Here is a 20,394-nt window from a genome sequence, read left to right on the forward strand (position 1 = left end):
GTTATCTACTTGAATTTTCAAATCATCATTTTCAAGTTTCAATTTTTCATTTGCTAGTTTTAATTTATCTAATTCTTCTAAGGGACAAGACTTAGCTAGAATTACTTTTAAATTTTTATTTTCACTTTCTAATTTGCAGCAATCTTTTGTTAAAAGTTTAACAAACTTAAACATTTTATCGGGAGGAAGAGATCGTACCTGACTTACCTTGTCGATCTCGTTGTCCGTTTCTCCCCCTGAGCTGCTGCTTTCTTCCGACGTGTCTCCCCCTTCATCGATGCTCTCGATGCTCATTTCAGAAGAGCTTGAATCGCAGTCGTTGTCTTGATGACTCGCCATCAGTGCGAGTCCGGAGAAAGCTTCGACTTCCGATTCGGACGATGTATCGTCCCACGTCGCCTTTAGGGCCTTTCGCTTTTGGATAGGCTTCTTACCCTTCTCCTTGTCCTTGTTCTTCAGCTTGGGGCAGTTGTCCTTGACGTGCCCTTCTTCGTCGCAGTGGTAGCAGCGGATCGTTCTTCTCCTCTTTCCCTGCGGATGGTTAGTGGATCTAGATTTACAAAGTTTCTTGAATCTTCTTACCATCATTACCATTTCCTCATCGTCGAGAGAGGATTCCGATTCTGGTTCGTCTCTCGAGGCTTTAAGGGCGACGTTGCTTTTAGGCTCCTTCATTCCTGTGCATCTTGACTCATGCACTTCAAATGTTGAAAAGAATTCTTCTAATGAAATCTTTTCTAAATCTTTAGAAATGTAAAATGCATCTACTAATGATGCCCATTTGGTATTTCTAGGAAAGGAATTTAAAGCGTACCTGAGCGAATCTCGATTACTTACCTTTTCTCCGAGATTCGAAAGTCCGATGATAATTTCTTTTATTCTCGAGTGCAAATGCGCGACTGACTCGTCTTCCCCAAGTCGCAGACTGTTGAGCTGATTGTGAAACAGATCTCTTCTGGCGAGCTTGGCTTCGGACGTTCCTTCGTGCAGCTCGAGGAACTTCTCCCAAAGTTCCTTTGCAGAGTTGTATTTACCGATCCTGTTGACTTCTTGAGGCGGAAGAACGCTTAGCAGATGGTACTCTGCTTTGTCGTTCGCCACGAAGTCGGTCTGCTCCTTTTTTGTCCATTTATCTATTTCCTTGTCCTCTGGAGCTTGAAAGCCAAGTTTTATTATTAAAAATAATTCAATATCTGTTGTAACAAATACCTGCATATGTTTTTTCCAAGTGGCAAAATCCCCTTCGAATTTCGGCGGGTGAATGCTTGGTTCGGCCATCTCGTTGCTTCGTTCGGCGGTTAGTCCTCCTGAAGCGCCTTGGCTCTGATACCACTTGTAGGACCGTTGGGTCGGCTAGAAGGGGGTTTGAATAGCCCTGTAAAAAAAACAAAAACAACCCTTCTCGAACTCTTAAACTAACACTTGTATAAAATTAGCTAAGCAGAAATACAAGAAAGAAACGAGGCACCATGTTTGACTTGGTTACAACCGAAGAGGTTGTTAATCCAAGGAAAGTGATCGCACTAAAAACTCCTTCGGGCGGAGAAGCCTCTTACACCGGTGAAAGCACAAAAACAGAAGCTAAACTAGAACAGTGAGCGCACAAGTGTTTGGAATGCTAATTACTGAGTTGATTCAAAGCTTCTGGACCAAGGCTATATTTATAGCCTTGGTCGGGGCGCCTGGAAGGGTTCCGGGCGCCCTGGGGGGGATAAATTTTATCCCCCAATGTTCAGATCGAGTCAAAGCTCGATCTGGTAAAAAACTGACTTCCGGGCGCCCAGGACTGGTCCGGGCGCCCCGGGCTTGTCCGAGCGCCCCGGGCTGGTCCGGGCGCCCCGGGCTGGTCCGGGCGCCCCGGACAGTTCCGAGCACCCCGGGTGTTGAGTCAACTCTAGTTGACTTTCATCCGGGTCCTCTGCTCCGGATCCACTTGATTGAGTGATCTCTGCTATCCGGAATAGGGCTCACCCGAACCCAAGTTCCGGTCTTCTCAAGCGTGCTTCCCTCCGGCTTCTCGTCCCTCGGAATTGTCGTGTGTTTCCTTCTCATCTGCAGTCTTAGTCCCTCGGTCGTCAACCTTCTCGCTAGCTGCGTCTCTTGCTCCCCGAGCAATCTTCCGTTCCGGCTTTCGTCCCTCGGAACCACCGCGCACTTCTTTCTCGTCCGCCGGTGTACTCTTCCGTAGCATCTCGTCCCTCGGACGCACAACGTGCCGTCCTTCTCACTAGCCGCGTCTTCCGCTCGACTACCTGTGTTCCTAAGCTCCTGCACACTTAGACACAAGGTTAGAACAAACAGGACCTAACTTAACTTGTTGATCACACCAAAACAACCTTGGGGTTCCAACATATACTTGCTTTATTAGTGCCTTGATTCGCACCTTCGACACTTGTCATCCATTACTTTACATCTCTTTCACCTTCATGAAAATGACTTTCTCTTGTATTTCAATTTTCTCCTGACATACTTATATTTGACATCATTTTCTCTATAAGTGAAAAAGCTTTCTGAACATTCTTCTTCATTAAGGAACCCTAGTTACTAAATCTATTGAAGTCCTGGCTTATGTGGAAATCCCTGCGTAAAATAGATGAAGTATAAATCATTCTTCTAGGCCATAGTGAGGACACTGTAATAATAATCCCTTGAGTCTTTCCCAAGTTGTAACCAATGACTCCCCTTTTACTTGTTGAAATTTTATGATTTGACATCTCATTTCTGTTGTCTTGACTTGAGGAAAGTATTTACTAAGAAAATGCTTCTCCATCTATTCCCAAGTAAATATGTTTGCTGGTGTAAATGAATAGAACCAATCACTTGCCTTGCTAGTTAGAGAAAAACTGAATCACATTAATCTTATTGTATCTTTGGGAACATCATCTTGCTTTAGTGTATTGCACTAGGTCAGATAACGATCTAGGTGCCGATACGGGTCCTCTTGAAGTGTGCTCCCAAACTATTGTTGTTAGATGATATAGATCAATCATGGTTTTAATTAAAAATCATTAGCCTTGATTAGGGGTCTGACAATACAAGATCTTGAAGCCCGGGATATGGACATTGAGTAATCCTTCAAGGGTCCGATGATATTAACTATCCTCATGACTTCCACTTAATCATATTTCAAAATCCTAAAAGGAAGAGTAAAATTTAATAGGAATGGAAGTTTAAAACAAAACATAGCATGAAAAATAAGTGCGAAGTAAAAAGAAAGTAAATAATAAGAACAAGAAATGAAAAGAAAAAAATGGTCTAATCTAGTCAGTCAAATATTCAGCTAATATCAATCTATGCCAGTCCCAGGAAACGACACAAAAAACTTGATATGTAGCAAATCCGCAAGTGCACGGAAGTATCTTCAAGTCATAATAAGATTGAATCCATAGGGATCGGTAATCGAGTACTAGCCTACCAATCAATCCTAACAGTTTAGACTAAATTAGAAGTGATGGTTGTCACAAATGTGAATCAATGTCTAAATGTGAAAGGGAAACATTGAGGGTAAGAGAGAGAAGGAAACTAGAGAGAGATCATAATAGAAAGACAGAGTGTGATCTAGACAAAAAAAAACAGAGCGTGACACAGAGCAAGAAGATAGAACGTGATCACAAAGAAAAGTGCAAAGAAGGTAGAGGAAAGACAGTTAGAGAAAATGATCCTAGAGTTTTGGCTTCACTTCTAGGCTAACAAACACTTGATCTATGTCTCAATTCATATTCTTAATATTGACTTGTGTAGGTAGACAATCTTAAGGTATCCAATATAAACTTTTGCTTCTATAATGGCGCATCAATCTTAATCATCGTCTACTTTTAGAAGGATCATAATTAGTGATTATAACCTAAGGGGGACCTTGTCACTAGATCCAACGACCCCTATTTACCCTTTTTTTTAGAGAGTAAGTTATACTTAGATTAAATGTTGTATCATGTTTATTCATAATTAACACTAGAATTATTAGAATAATAGTACATGATAATTTTAAACTAACTGTTCGTAGAATTTGCTACACTTACTATTTCAATCTTATTTTTTTTCTTGCAATTTTTTTTTATTTAATACATTTTCCCCAATTATTCTCAGTTTTAAAATTTAAATATAATTTAAATTTTAATAGACGGATGTGAGGCAGCCGCAATGTGAAATGTTTGTTTGCCGCGAGTTGAACACAAACTCCAATATCGTCAGACGTCAACCCTTATCGGAAACCACAAAGCGGCGGTCAGACTCAGGTTCGTCACTTTGACCAAATTACTTTTTTTAATGTTTTTTTTCCCTTAAAGATCTAGAGAGGCGTTGAACCATCCTGTGGGCGTCATTAAACAGGGATAAAGGATTTAATTTTAGTTTATATTTCATTTGACTTCTAGTCAATGTGTACGCCTTAATTTAATCTAACAAGGTCACGTGCGAATAGATTTTGTTGTCGACGTCCTCTCTCTATCTCTTTTTAATCCAAGTTGTTCTGAATTTATTTATGATTTATTTCTCCGTCGGCATATCTACAATCCAATTTGTTTCTTGAATTTTTGAATTGTGCATTTTATTTAGGTGGACATAATATAATTAAGTTTGTAATATAATTAAACTTATAATGTAATATAATTTATATTATATTATCCTATTTGATTAAAAAATTATATACGATGAGATGATCTTTATAATTAGGATTATCTTTTTTAGTTGGTGTGTAACAATTGACGGCGACGACTAACAGCGGCGGTCACCACACTCGACGGTGATTGATGGTAATAAAACAAACTAGGAGTATATTTGACCTATTAACTTTTTGGATTAGAATATAATCCAAATTATATATTATTAGGTGGCGTTTAGTTTAAGAGTTTGAGAATGAGGAAATAAATTCATTATTAAATCTTATGTTTTATTGATGTGAATGAAATCTAGATTTTAGAGTAAAATCTAAAAATTTGAATATTGATGAAACCCACTTCTTCCCTTGGATTTTGATAGGAACGAAAATGAAGATTAAGTTTTGGACAAAAATACAATTAATATATTTGTTAAATTTTTCTTTCATTTCGTTTTCTCTCTTCTTATTCTCTCTTATCATACTTTATCTTTCCTTAATCTTTCTCATCATACTTTCTCTATCAACATATTTTCTCTCTCATCATGTATTCTTTACCATTTTTCTTGTATTCTCTTCCATTACACGCACTCTCTCTCCCCATTTTCTTTTTCTATATTTTTTTCTATCGCACTTTCTCTCTCCTCAATCTCTTCTATTATAATCTCTCTTCTCATTTTCTTTTATCACACTTTTCCTCTCTTCATTCTATCCCATCACACACTCTTTCCGATCATTTTCTCTCATCACACTTCTCTCTCTTTATTTTTCCCATCACATTTTCTCTCTCATCACACTTTCTCTTTCATAATCTTCCCTCATTTTATTTTATCACACTTTTCCTCTCTTCATTCTATCCCATCACATACTCTCTCATCATTTTCTATCACGCCCCGGGGGAGTCCCTGTCCGAAGAAATTTCGGCAGCATCTCTCCTATACAGCTAACAATCTGAAACTTCTACAATGCCCTCCAGGGCCACATATACATCAGCCAACACGCCGGGAGCAATAATAATAATAAAACATAACACACATCCAAACATCCATGCAGTTTAATAGTGAACAACTAAAGCAATGATAAGAAGACTCAAAAACAACCCTACTCAACTACACCCATAAAGCTCAAAATATATTTCCTACTCCACTACACCCATAAAGCATAAATCCGACGGAATAAATCCACTCACCTCTTCTACCGCCTAGGCAGACATGCAGTAAAACAAATCCAAATGAAAGTCATCAACAATATCCATATAGTAAACTGATACAAGTCCAGATGTATCAAAATAGCACAAGTCTAATAAAGGAGAAAAAAAACTAAAAGATCAACAAACGTCCTCGTGGTCTGCAGGGGACTAGCGACTGGAACTCTCCAGACAGCATCAACCTGAAAATAGCAACGGAGGAGGGTGTAAACCCAACACTTAGCGAGTAACAACTGATATGCCTACTAAAGAAAATAACAACCAGCACTAATCATGCGTACAGTCTCCTGATACAAGAAGGATAAATGCAACTGAATAAAGCAGGAGAAAACTTTACTAACCAGGACCAGGGTATAAGTATAACAGGGTCGTCAGACCGAGAAGTATCAAAATCCAGTATGCATGTCAATCATATGCATCCATATAAATACAGCAAGTAAATACAGCAAACACAAGCAATAAATGCATCATGCATATGATGTCAATGTCATGGTCACCCCTGACGCCAGTCAGCCATCTCACACACAATGGTGAAACCGAGTGGGTAGGGCTGTGACAACCGTGCACTCTGCCATCACTGCTTCTGATGAGTGACCGAGTGGACGGGATGCTGTTGGAGTACACCTATCCTCCTACTCCAAATCATAAATGGGGGAGCTCAATGCTCTCATCTCTCGGTACACGATGACGGGGAGGAATCTCTGCCGGCTACCATGCTGCGTCACACTACCTATGAGCGGACCAACGGAGCCAAACAGAGTCCAACCGCCTGGGGCTACCACACTGCTACACTAAACCAGTGGAGCCAAACAGAGCAGAACTGTCTGCCGGCTACCACGCTGAGTCACCATACCAACGGAGCCAAACAGCAGAACTGTCACACACCTGTCTGATATACCACTAACGCATGAGTGGTGGTGTGTACAGATACATGTAACTGGCGATGTGCTCGACAATAATGGAGCAAACTATCGCACAACATGCAATCATGTGAGATGATGCATGACACTAAACATGGCAATATCCTGAACAGCATAGCAATATCCATACATAAATATAAAATGTGTACCATAGGATAATGAACCAAATCAAAGGTACACAGATCAGATAAGGTATCAAAAACCCTAAGTCCTGAACATAATAAATAACATGGTTGTGTCACTACCTCTATAAGTATGCATAATCAGGTAAATACTAACATGATGTGCATAGCAAATAAACAAACAAGCATGTAACAGATCGGGTAGTGATCAACCGAAGTAAATAAGAAACACAATCATTGCTATTTGTTAAAAACATTACTATGCATATCAAATGACATAAAGTTAAAGTACCCGCCTCCAATAAGAAAGGTCCAATCGATCCCAATACGACGTCGAGATACTTGTCTCGTGTCAAGGTCATGTGATATCAAACATACATTTTTATTTAGCAACAAATTAAACGAATAGCTAAATAAAAATCCTTAAAAACAATTTAGGGAAAAACCCTAAACCTCAACCTTCCTAAATTAAATCCAACGATTAACTAGGGTTAATTGCCTTTAACCCTAATCATAACATTAGATAAAAAATCTAAAGCTAATCCAATCTACATAATCCTACTAACCCTGTAATCTATATTTATACTAACAACAATGTCTTTACCTCAATCCAAAACTCACCCAGATATAGTGATTTCTCCGCTGGTCGTTGTCGGAGGTACACGCTGTGATACCACTCAGATTAAGCTCCAAAAGTTTCCCCCCACTGTCGGAACAGAACTCCAACGGTGGGACAGTGCTGGTTCTAGCAAGAAGCTACAGTTTTCCTCGGATCTGACCGGAAGTGATGAGATCCCTACGCAACTCAGTTTGGTTGTCAAATTCAGCAAGAATAACACCTACTCCTAAATCCTAATACAGGAGGGAAACCTACCTCCAATCCGGCCACCAGAAACCCTGAATCAGCACTATCACAGAGAACTTACGTGACTGAATCGGGCAAATGGGAGAGATGTGCAGGTGAATTTGAGCCCTAGGTCAAATCTGCACGCCGGCTGTCGTCGCTAGGGCAGAGAGAAACAGTAGCGCTAGGGCACAGGGGAGGTCGGCGGCGCCACTGGGACCTCCACGGCGAGGGGTGACGGGCGCCGGTGGCATCGTCGGGCAGTGATGAGAGGTAGGCGGACAACCCTAGGGCAGAGGTGAAGTGGCGTCGGCTGTGGCGACGGCGGCGCGATGAAAAAGATAAGGAGGAGAAGAGTCGGGCGGAGGCGAGGCTTCCCCTAACCGAGAGCTTAAATCGCAAGGAAGGGGAGTAACCGTCGCGTGCGGCGCCGGTTAGGGCTAAGATCGGTGTCGCGGGGGGGGGGGGGGGGGGGGGGCCCGGGAGGAAAGGCACGCGGGGAAAAAACGAGGGAAAAGAAAAAGGAAATAAAACTTTTCCTCGCTTAAATGGGTAGCCTAAACAGGCTTTCCCAGAGCCCTATTTTTATCCCCGTAAAACTCGTCCATACGAGCTCCTAAAAATTCCAAGAAAATTTCTAAAAATTTCCTTATTATTATTCGCCATTATTCGATATTTTACATTTTCTCTCGTCACACTTTTCCTCTCTTTATTTTTCCATCACATTTCCTCTCTCATCTTACTTTCTCTCTCCTCATACTTTCTCTCTCCTAATCTTCCCTCATTTTCTTTCATCACACTTTAAGTGTCTTCATTTTTTCCCATGACACTTTCTCTTTCAACACACTTTCTCTCTTATTATACTTTTTCTATTCTCAATCTCTCCTATCACATCACACTCTCTTCTCATTTTCTCTCACCACACTTTTCCTCTCTTTATTTTTTTCCCACCATACTTTCTCTCACATCATACTTTCTCTTACATCACACTTTCTCTCTCATCATATTTTTCTCTCACATTTAACTTTTGTTTATGATCCTGTCCGAATGCTGAATCGATGGACGCTGGGCACGTAGCGCTCTCCCAACCGATGACGTGGCTATCTGACTGACCGTATGGAGCTCCGGCGAACCTGCAAAGAAGTCGAGCCGGGAAAGGGTTCCCGATGACGACCCTCCGATGCTCAAGTCAGATAAGGGGAAAACAAGAAAGTGGCTTCAAGGATTGAAGATTATGTTAGAATGTATACTAAAAGCCTAGCTTTTGGTATAAATATTTATTTAGAAATAAGAATCACATTGGTCAAATGTCTATATTTATGATAAATGTAATTGTTCAATTAATTTATATTGTAGATAACATGGTGTGTGGTGTCACACACAGAAGATCATGTTATCGGTTCCTTATAAATTATAAACAGTAGCTCACGACCAAGATGGAACGGAACAAATCATTGGAAGGTCGTAGTGTAATTAGGTATTAGTTTATCTTAACTATATAATTACACTAGTACACTTAGAGTGTATTGAGTAGGACCATTTGAGGTCGTTTCTTTTATACTGACTTTATAAAGGAACAAAGACCCCCCAGTTATTATGGAAGTGTGTGCTCCTAATCCTAATATAATAACAAGCACATATATTTGATATTTATTTCTTTAATTTATCAATGGATGAGATTTAGTTCGATAAATCAATAAGCCCGATAAGTTGGGAAATGATATCACTTATAGTGTGTGTTGTTGATTATAGAAGGAAACTGTGTCCTAGTGATCTAGGTTGAGAATGTCCCCAAGAGGAGCTCATAAGGATTGTCATGTTAAACCCTGCAGGTGGACTTAGTCCGACATGACGATGAAGTTGAGTGGTACTACTCTTGGAGCTAGATATTAATTAAGTGAGTTGTCAGTAACTTACTTATTAGTGGGCATTCGACATCTTAAACACAAGGAGACTAACACACTCATAATAAGAAGGAGCCCAAAATGTAATTTGGGATTGGTGCGATAGTTCAATAATAGTTCTCTAGTGGAATGAATTATTATTGATAAAATTAAGTTGTGTGTTCGGGGCAAACACGGGATGCTTAATTTTATCGGGAGACCAAAACCAATTCCTCCTCTCGGTCCCTATCGTAGTCTCTAAATTATAGAGTACTATACCCACCTATACCCACCTTCTTACCCATCCCATAGGGGCCGGGCAAGCTAGCTTGGAGACCAAGCTAGGGCCGGCCAAAGTTTGGTTCATGGGTGCTTCAAGGTGGCCGGCCCTAGCTTGGGTTCAAGCTTGGTGTGGCCGGCCCAAATTTAAATAAAAATATTTTTATTTTTAAAATTTTTCTTATGTGGATAACATAATTTAAAAGAGAGTTTAAAATTTTAAATCTTTCCTTTTATAAGATTCTACAAAAGATTAAGAGAAGAGCTAAATCTCTTTCCTTATTTGTAGATTAAAAGGTTGATTTTAATTTTGGTAAAAACTTTCCTATTAATCATGTTTATTATTTAAAAGAAAGTTTAAAAATTAAAAAAATTCTCTTTTATTAGTTTCTACAAAAGATTAAGAAAAGATTTAATATCTTTCCTTATTTGTAGATTAAAAGAGATTTTAATTTTTAGAGATAACTTTCTTTTTATCCACATGTTAAAAGAAAGATTTTAATTTATAAAATTTCCTTTTTATTAGCCCATCATGAAGGGAAAAATTATTGGAGAAATTTTTTATAAATTTCCGGAAGCAAATAAGGAAGTTTTAATTTGTGTTTAAAATTTTATTTGCTTGGAAATTTTATAGTGTGGCCGGCCATTGTAAACTGAAAAGAAAATTTGTTTTTAATTAAATAAATTTTCCTTTTCAATGGCAAAAGAATTAAGGAAGTTTTTATTAAATTTTCCTTATTTGCCAAGACCAAGGATTATAAAAGAGGGGGTAGAGAAGGCTTCATGGTGAACAACTCTATTCTATTTTCTCCCTCTTTTTCTTCCTTGGTGTGGCCGACCATCCTCTCCTCCTCTCTTCTCTTTGATGGCCGAACCTCATCCTTCTTGTGGAAATTCATATGATGGCCGGATCAAGTTTAGAGAAGAAGAAGAAGAAGGAGAGAAAGAAAGTTTTGTTTCTAGCATCCCTTGGAGCATGGTAGTGGTGGCCGAACCTCTTCATCCTAGGAGAAGTTTTGATGGCCGAAACTTGTAAGGAAGAAGAAGGTGCTTGGTGGTTCTCATCTCGGAAGATCGTTGCCCACACAACGTCCGAGGTTAGAAGAGGAATACGGTAGAAGATCAAGAGGTCTTTCTAAAAGGTATAACTAGTATTTTTCCTTTCCGCATCATACTAGTTATTTTTGGAAATAATACCAAATACAAGAGGCATGCGATTCTAGTATTTCGAATTTATTTTCGATTTTGTGTTCTTTTATTTTGTTTTTTTCCCTTGTGATTTGATTGTTCTTTTCGGTTGACCTAAAGTTATTTAAGGAAATTAAATATTAGTTTTCCTTAAAAGGCTTTGTCTAGTCAGTGGTGGTTGCTCCCATATCCAGTAAGGTCATGTGCCTCGCCACGTCAGTACTGGAAGCCAATTTTGGAAATTAATATTTAATAGAATTAATAACCTAGGTGATTTGGATCGAAAGTGTTAAGTTCCGCAGGAGATCCAAGTCTAAACCTAAAAGAACAAATAAATTAAACTTTGGATCAAACTGTTAGGATCGACGGTCGAGGCTAGAGAGGGGGGGTGTGAATAGCCGACCCCAAATTCGCGTTTCTTCCTACAATTTTAGTTAGCGCAGCGGAAATACAATGTAGAAATGAAACAAAGAATATCAAACCTTAAACTCGACGATGTAACGAGGTTCGGAGATGAAACTCCTACTCCTCGGCGTGTTCATAAGGTGGACGAAGCCTATCAATCCGTCGGTGGATGAGACCCCGGAAAACCGGCTAATAGAAACTCCTTCTGGGTGGAGAAACCTCGCCACAAACTTCTTGCAACAGCAAGATAGGAGTACAAAGATACAGCACAATACAAAGGCAGTAAGAATGTAAAAACACAGCTTGCCTTCTCGTCGACTGGATGAAGCAGCAACTTCACAAAACACCTACAACAGCAGGAACCAGCCGAAGCAGCTTCCACGAAGCTTCAGGAAAATGAGAGTTCAGCAAAGCTCAACTCGCAGTCGTGAGGAACAAGAAGAAGTAGTACTGTAGAGGCCCACAACCTTGAGATATATCTGCATCTACGAAGAAGAAGACAAAGAACAACACAGAAATCTAGCCGTTGTGTCTCAACGGCTAGGCCTGGACCGATCAGGCTATGGCCTGATCGGTCTAGGACATCCCTGATCGGTCTGGGGACCGATCAGGCCATAGGCTGATCGGTCCCCAGATCGATCCCAACTCTCACAGAGAGTTGGTTTAGGGCCCTGATCGGTCTGTGGACCGATCAGGATACAGGTGGATCGGTCCTCAGACCGATCCCCCCTTCTCTGAATCCCCTCGCTTCCTCAGATAACATCGCTTCCTGATCGGTCTACAGACCGATCAGATAACCCACAGTACGCTTCTGTTTGGTTGCTGATCGGTCACCAGACCGATCAGATAAACTAAAGTATCACTGGATCGGTCAACAGACCGATCCAATGCCTATGTAGATTTTAGAGCTTCCCAGCCCTAAACCCTAAGGCCTTCCTGGTCGTGAGAACGAGCTACCGAGCCCTCTCTGACCTAGTTTGGAGAACGAGCTACCGAGCCCTCTCCGACTCCCTCATCCGATCCAGAGAACGAGCTACCGAGCCCTCTCTGACCTAGTCCGGAAAACGAGCTACCGAGACCTCTCCGACTTCGTCCGGTCCAGAGAACGAGCACCCGAGCCCTCTCTGACCTAGTCCCGAGAACGAGCTACCGAGCCCTCTCCGACTTCCATGTCCGGTCCAGAGAACGAGCTCCCGAGCCCTCTCTAACCTAGTCCAGAGAATGAGCTCCCGAGCCCTCTCTGACCTAGTTCGGAGAACGAGCTACCGAGCCCTCTCCGACTTCCACGTCCGGTCCAGAGAACGAGCTACCGAGCCCTCTCTGACCTAGTCCGGAGAACGAGTTACCGAGCCCTCTCTGACTTCCACGTCCGGTCCAGAGAACGAGCTACCGAGCCCTCTCTGACCTAGTCCGGAGAACGAGCTACCGAGCCCTCTCCGACTTCCACGTCCGGTCCAGAGAACGAGCTCCCGAGCCCTCTCTGACCTAGTCCGGAGAACGAGCTACCGAGCCCTCTCCGACTTCGTCCGGTCCAGAGAACGAGCTCCCGAGCCCTCTCTGACCTAGTCCGGAGAACGAGCTACCGAGCCCTCTCCGACTTCCCATGCCAAGCTTCCATACTTGGACTTCTCCCATGCCAAGCTCCCTGCTTGGACTTTTCCGTGCCAAGTCTCCATACTTGGACTTTTCCCGTGCCAAGCTCCCTGCTTGGACTTTTCCGATCAATGTTCTTCCTTGAACATTCTCCCCAAACTCCAATGTTCTTCCTTGAACATTTTCTAAACATTCTCCCCCTTTTTGACACACATCAAAAAGAGTGAATCAAGGTCAAGAGTTTCTTCCTAATGAAAGTCTCATACCTTTCATTGAAACCCTTAATTTCCCCCTTGATACTAAATACAACAATCAACATAGTGACCATCCCATATCACTCATCTTGACGAGTAAAAACTCCCCCTAAAAGTCAACTCTTGCTTGACCAATAGGTAAAACTTTCCCTAAAGGTCAACTCCCCCTTGACCATTGCACCAACAATGTCTTGGAGAGTTTCAATCATTTAGAAATCTAAAATACCAACTTCCAGCTAAAATTTCAGACAATCAGTCGAAAATCAGCATTTTGGCAGCCCTTTACTGGATCGGTCACCAGACCGATCCACACTTCCCTGGATCGGTCCAGTGACCGATCCACACTACTCTGGACCGATCAGGCTCTTCTCTGATCGGTCCACAACTCTCTGATTAGAGTTCTGAATTTTTCCCTCCCGAAATTCAGAAACCCCTAAAAAATTACAGAAAATTCCAAAAATTGTAAAATTTTGAGGATACATTCCTCATAACATATATTATCATGGAAAAATAGTTTTCTATGAAAATAACTTCTATTTTTAAATCTTGATACAAAGTTTGAAAAACTTTGAAATAGCTCAAGGTTAATCCATCTTTGTATCAACTTGCTCAATGATGAATGCTATCACTAGAAAAGCTTCATCAAGGTTTTTCAAATCAATTTTGAAATGATTTTAAACCATTCAATTTATAACCATAATCTTAGGGCTAAATGTACATGACTTGTACACAAGCTTTCCCTATGATCCTCCATTTTGAATTAGGCTCATCTAGGTACAAGAACTATGCACCTTGATCCTAACTCATGATCCTAATATCTCACACACATCTAAGGTGTATCAAACACATCCAAGTCAATTTTGATGTGAGATATGGTTTAGGTCATCTTAATCTAAGTTCTCATGCATTTTCTAAACAACAATTTGATTTCCATATCAAATTATGTTTTTATCCTTAAATCAATTTAATTGATCATACATGCAAGAGATGATGACATGGCATAAAATAATATCATAAGTGGAAACATGTGCCAATGTCATGATGTCATGACATAAAGTATGAAACTTAAATAAGGCATGACATATAGCTAACCTAAGTATTATCATGACATTTCAAATGATAATAAATTAAATATGATGTCATGACATGGCATATGACAAACAATACATGACAAATAATATATAAAGGTATAGAAAATACCTAATTCTAGCCTTAGTTGTCATTTTTGATAATTTTGATCATTTTGTCATAAATTCCATATTCCTAATTGTAATAGACCTAAAATCATATGCTAAAGATTTTTAGATCACTATGTGCTAATTAGATTGACTCTAGAGAATTTCTCGAATATGGTTGGCACATGCTAATCACCTTAGGAATAATTTCTTAATCTCATTTTCAAGGCTTGATTACACCTTGAACATTCCTAAAGTGCCACCTTTTTCCATGATTAGGTTAACTACCTATTCAATTAAGGTTGGCACACCCTAATTCATCTAGCATGATGGAATCACGCTCCTAGGAACCCAATACCTATTTGAGCTCATTGGGTTCACTAAATATTCACTAGGGATGACTTCCCTAGCAACCCTCCTAATGACCCTCCTAGGCTTTAAAGCCTTGGTCATTTGAGACTCATCAAGATCAACTCTAGGGGTGACTCCCCTTGTGACCTTGGTGATGGTCTTCCTAGCCCTAGGTCTTGTTCCATAATCGAATGGAATATCATGATAAGTGGGCTTAACTACTTGAGACTTAGGTTTGTGATACAAACCTCTCATGTCCTTGGGCTTTGGTTTTTGACCCTTAGACCCTAGAGTTGACTTTTCTAAATTCTTAAGGGTATTTTCTAAATTGTCAAGTCTTGACCTCAAGACTTGATTTTCCTTTTCTAATACCTCAAGTTTTAATTTGTCATTTATCTTTGAGGTATTCCTAGGCATATGTCTAGTTGTTTTGGGATTTCTACCTAGGTTCTCCTTAGCCTTAGATGAGTTAATTCTAGGGTTAGCATTTCTAGAATTGTCCTTACCTAGGCTAACATGTTTGACACCTAAGCACATGTATTGATTTCTATTGTTATCATGCCTATCTTTATTGACAATTGCAACAAAACTACTATTAACATGTGTCTTATTCAAATTGCAAGAATGTGCCTTAAAGGTTACCTTAGGGTTTGCCTTAGCTCCCCCTATCAATGTGCTCGGTCTCTTGTCCTTGTGAGGTTGCCTCCCCCTCGGACACTGGCTCCTATAATGTCCCCTTTGCTTGCATTGGAAACACACCATGTGCTCCTTGCCCTTGCGTATCGGGACTCCGGCTTCCTTGACCTTTGGCGCCGGTGAAGTCTTCCTAATCCTCTTTGGACATTTACTCTTGTAATGCCCAAATTCCCTACACTCAAAGCACATTATATGTAATTTACTTGAAAGTAAATTGCTTGAGTTACCTAGGGTTGAGGATGGTTGTATGCTTTCTTCTTCATCCCTTCCGGAAGTAGAGGCTTCTTCTTCTTGCTCCAATCTTGAAGAAGAACTCTCCTCCTCCTCTTCCTTAGATGTTGAGTAGCCCTCAACTTCTAATTCCTTTCCTCCATGATGTGAGCTACTTGGCTCACTTGACTCCTCTTCATGACTTGAAGTGGAGCTCTCCTCATGGAACTTAGCCAAGTTGTTTCATAATTCCTTAGCATTGTTGTATCCACCTATCTTGCACAACATATCATTAGGTAATGAAAATTCAAGAATTTTTGTTACCTCATCATTGATCATGGATTGGTGGATTTGTCCCTTCGTCCACTTCTTCTTCTCGAGAGGTTCTCCTTCTTTATCCACCGGAGGAGTAAAACCTATTTGGACACAATTCCAATTAACTAGATTAGTCATAAGAAAATACTTCATTCTTACCTTCCAATATGCGAAGTCGTCGCGATCGTAGAAGGGTGGAATCGTGATGTCTTCTCCAAGTTGATCCATTCTCTAGCTTGTGCTCCCTCGGGTGTTAATCCGACGAAGAGCAACCTTTACTCTGATACCACTTGTTAGGATCGACGGTCGAGGCTAGAGAGGAGGGGTGTGAATAGCCGACCCCAAATTCGTGTTTCTTCCTACAATTTTAGTTAGCGCAGCGGAAATACAATGTAAAAATGAAACAAAGAATACCAAACCTTAAACTCGACGATGTAACGAGGTTCGGAGATGAAACTCCTACTCCTCGGCGTGTCCGTAAGGTGGACGAAGCCTATCAATCCGTCGGTGGATGAGACCCCGGAAAACCGGCTAATAGAAACTCCTTCTGGGTGGAGAAACCTCGCCACAAACTTCTTGCAACAGCAAGATAGGAGTACAATGATACAGCACAATACAAAGGCAGTAAGAATGTAAAAACACAGCTTGCCTTCTCGTCGACTGGATAAAGTAGCAACTTCACGAAACACCTACAACAGCAGGAACCAGCCGAAGGAAGCTTCCACGAAGCTTCAGGAAAATGAGAGCTCAGCAAAGCTCAACTCGCAGTCGTGAGGAACAAGAAGAAGTAGTACTGTAGAGGCCCACAACCTCGAGATATATCTGCATCTGCGAAGAAGAAGACAAAGAACAACACAGAAATCTAGCCGTTGTGTCTCAACGGCTAGGCCTGGACCGATCAGGCTATGGCCTGATCGGTCTAGGGACCGATCTGGCCCTAGGCTGATCGGTCCCCAGACCGATCCCAACTCTCACAGAGAGTTGGTTTAGGGCCCTGATCGGTCTGTGGACCGATCAGGATACAGGTGGATTGGTCCTCAGACCGATCCCCCCTTCTCTGAATCCCCTCGCTTCCTCAGATAACATCGCTTCCTGATCGGTCTACAGACCGATCAGATAACCCACAGTACGCTTCTGTTTGGTTGCTGATCGGTCACCAGACCGATCAGATAAACCAAAGTATCACTGGATCGGTCAACAAATCGATCCAATGCCTATGTAGATTTTAGAGCTTCCCAGCCCTAAACCCTAAGGCCTTCCTGGTCGTGAGAACGAGCTACCGAGCCCTCTCTGACCTAGTCTGGAGAACGAGCTACCGAGCCCTCTCCGACTCCCTCATCCGGTCCAGAGAACGAGCTACCGAGCCCTCTCTGACCTAGTCCGGAGAACGAGCTACCGAGCCCTCTCCGACTTCGTCCGGTCCAGAGAACGAGCTCCCGAGCTCTCTCTGACCTAGTCCCGAGAACGAGCTACCGAGCCCTCTCCGACTTCCACGTCCGGTCCAGAGAACGAGCTCCCGAGCCCTCTCTGACATAGTCCAGAGAACGAGCTCCCGAGCCCTCTCTGACCTAGTCTGGAGAATGAGCTACCGAGCCCTCTCCGACTTCCACGTCCGGTCCAGAGAACGAGCTACCGAGCCCTCTCTGACCTAGTCCGGAGAACGAGCTACCGAGCCCTCTCCGACTTCCACGTCCGGTCCAGAGAACGAGCTACCGAGCCCTCTCTGACCTAGTCCGGAGAACGAGCTACCGAGCCCTCTCCGACTTCATCCGGTCCAGAGAACGAGCTACCGAGCCCTCTCTGACCATGTCTGGTCCAGAGAACGAGCTCCCGAGCCCTCTCTGACCTAGTCCGGAGAACGAGCTGCCGAGCCTTCTCCGACTTCCCATGTCAAGCTTCCATACTTGGACTTCTCTCGTGCCAAGCTCCCTGCTTGGACTTTTCCGTGCCAAGTCTCCATACTTGGACTTTTCCCGTGCCAAGCTCCCTGCTTGGACTTTTCCGTGCTAAGTCTCCATACTTGGACTTTTCCCGTGCCAAGCTCCCTACTTGGACTTTTCCGTGCCAAGTCTTCATACTTGGACTTTTCCCGAATCAAGTTAACTCAAGTCGGGTCAACCAGGTCAACCTTGACCGAAGGTTGCACCCACAATCTCCCAAGTTTGTATTCTTGTCAAACATCAAGATACAACTTTTCTATTCTCGTCAAAGATCAAAATACAACTCGAGTCAGGTCAACTCGAGTCAGGTCAACTCGAGTCGGGTCAACCAGGTCAACCTTGACCTAAGGTTGCACCAACACAAACGTGTTAAGTTCCGCAGGCGATCCAAGTTTAATTTAAAAGAACACATGATAGCTAGGAAAAAGGTTCAGACCTTTGTACAAAATTTTTGTACAGTGGAACCATTAGGTTTTCTGAGTAGCAACCAACAGATTATACCTCCGGTGAAGTCTAAGGGCTCTTATATAGAGCTATGGGAGCTTGATGCACACAAACCGAGGTGTACACGTGTCCTATACCATACCGCAGCATGGGCTTGTCAGAAGAGCATGTTTGACGCCACACTGCTACAGTCTGAGCGTCTCCTTGGTGGGACAGCAGAACCCTTTGTCGTACGATACTGAGTATGGCATGGTCCTCGAACATGTCTGTTGTCAGCAATAGGGGTTACTAATATGATGTCCCCACTGTCCCATACTTTTTGACTTCCTCTTCCCGGATCAACCATCAAGCCGCTCAGCCAGAACATTTGCCTTTGATCTGGCGTAGGTGGGCGTCTGTCCGGGAAGGTTCAGGGTCGTCGCCTGCTCGGCTCTCATAGCCTGACACCCTGGCCGAGCGGGCAGACTGCTCGGCCTTTACTCTTGCCTTGCACCGCGGCCGAGCGGACTATCCGCTCGGCCATATGATTTTCTTCATTGGAAATCTAGGCTCACGGCCAGATGGTTGTTCTCTCGGATGAAGGTCATTGCCTAGTGATCGACATGTCTCGCCCGCTCGTCGAGCCCATGGGGTTGACCCCCCTTTGACTGTTGACCTCCACGTGTCGTTGACCTTTCCCTCATGAGGGCCCCCCCCGGCCTTATCACCAGATCGATTTTTAACGTCGGAGCTCGACGGTCTTCCGGCCGGAGGGTTTATAGACGCCGGTTCGTCTCTCGATTTTTAACGTCGGAGCTCGACGGTCTTCCGGCCGGAGGATTTATAGACGCCGGCTCGTCTCTCGATTTTTAACGTCGGAGCTCGACGGTCTTCCGGCCGGAGGGTTTATAGACTCCGGTTCGTCTCTCGATTTTTAACGTCGGAGCTCGATGGTCTTCCGGCGGGAGGGTTTATAGACGCCGGTTCGTCTCTCGATTTTTAACGTCGGAGCTCGACGGTCTTCCGGCCGGAGGGTTTATAGACGCCGGTTCGTCTCTCGTAGCCTGACACCTTGGCCGAGCGGCCAGACTGCTCGGCCTTTACTCTTGCCTTGCACCGTGGCCGAGCGGACTATCCGCTCGGCCATATGATTTTCTTCATTGGAAATCTGGGCTCGCGGCCAAATGGTTGTTCTCTCGGATGAAGGTCATTGCCTAGTGATCGACATGTCCCGCCCGCTCATCGAACCCATGGGGTTGACCTCCCTTTGACTGTTGGCCTCCACGTGTCGTTGACATTTCCCTCATGAGAGCCCCCCGGCCTTACCACCGGATCAGTTCATATTTAATTTTTTTTCTTATTTTTCCTCTAGATAAAAAAATAAATTTAAGTTGATTCTAATTGAAATTATTTAATTAACTAAATATTATTTTTAAAAATAATACTCAAACTTATACCATTCTCATTTCATAATAATACATACTAATTCTCATTTCAATTTATAGGAGCGAACCAAACATTAATCCAAATTATAAATATTTATTATCATTTGTATATACTGCTCAATTAATACGCCAGCTGTGATCCAACAGGTTTGATTGAGCCCGGTTCAATTTCACTGCCAACAACCTTGTTCGATGGGCGGTTCGTAGTGAGCAAGTTTGGACGATGGTGGCCATGTCCCATTAATTTCCGACACCATTTTTTGAAAACCATTTTGTCCCTATAAAATATCCACCGCATAACTTCGTTGAGCCCTTTCCCTCTTTTGAAATCTACTTTTCCAATTTTAGTATGGACGCACTCGTCGGTGGCACCGCGGCGACGCCGCTCTCGATTTCATCCGTCAATTCCTGAGCATTCGATAAAACTAAACGAAAATCACACAAATCAAAATTTTTTTAACCAATTAATCTCAATTTTTTCTATAAAAATCAAACAAATCGAATCAAATTCGAAAAACCAAATCAATTAAATTTAAATTTTATTTAATTA

This window comes from Zingiber officinale, chromosome 6A (assembly GCF_018446385.1).
Source record: "Zingiber officinale cultivar Zhangliang chromosome 6A, Zo_v1.1, whole genome shotgun sequence".
In the NCBI taxonomy this organism is placed as follows: Eukaryota; Viridiplantae; Streptophyta; class Magnoliopsida; order Zingiberales; family Zingiberaceae; genus Zingiber; species Zingiber officinale.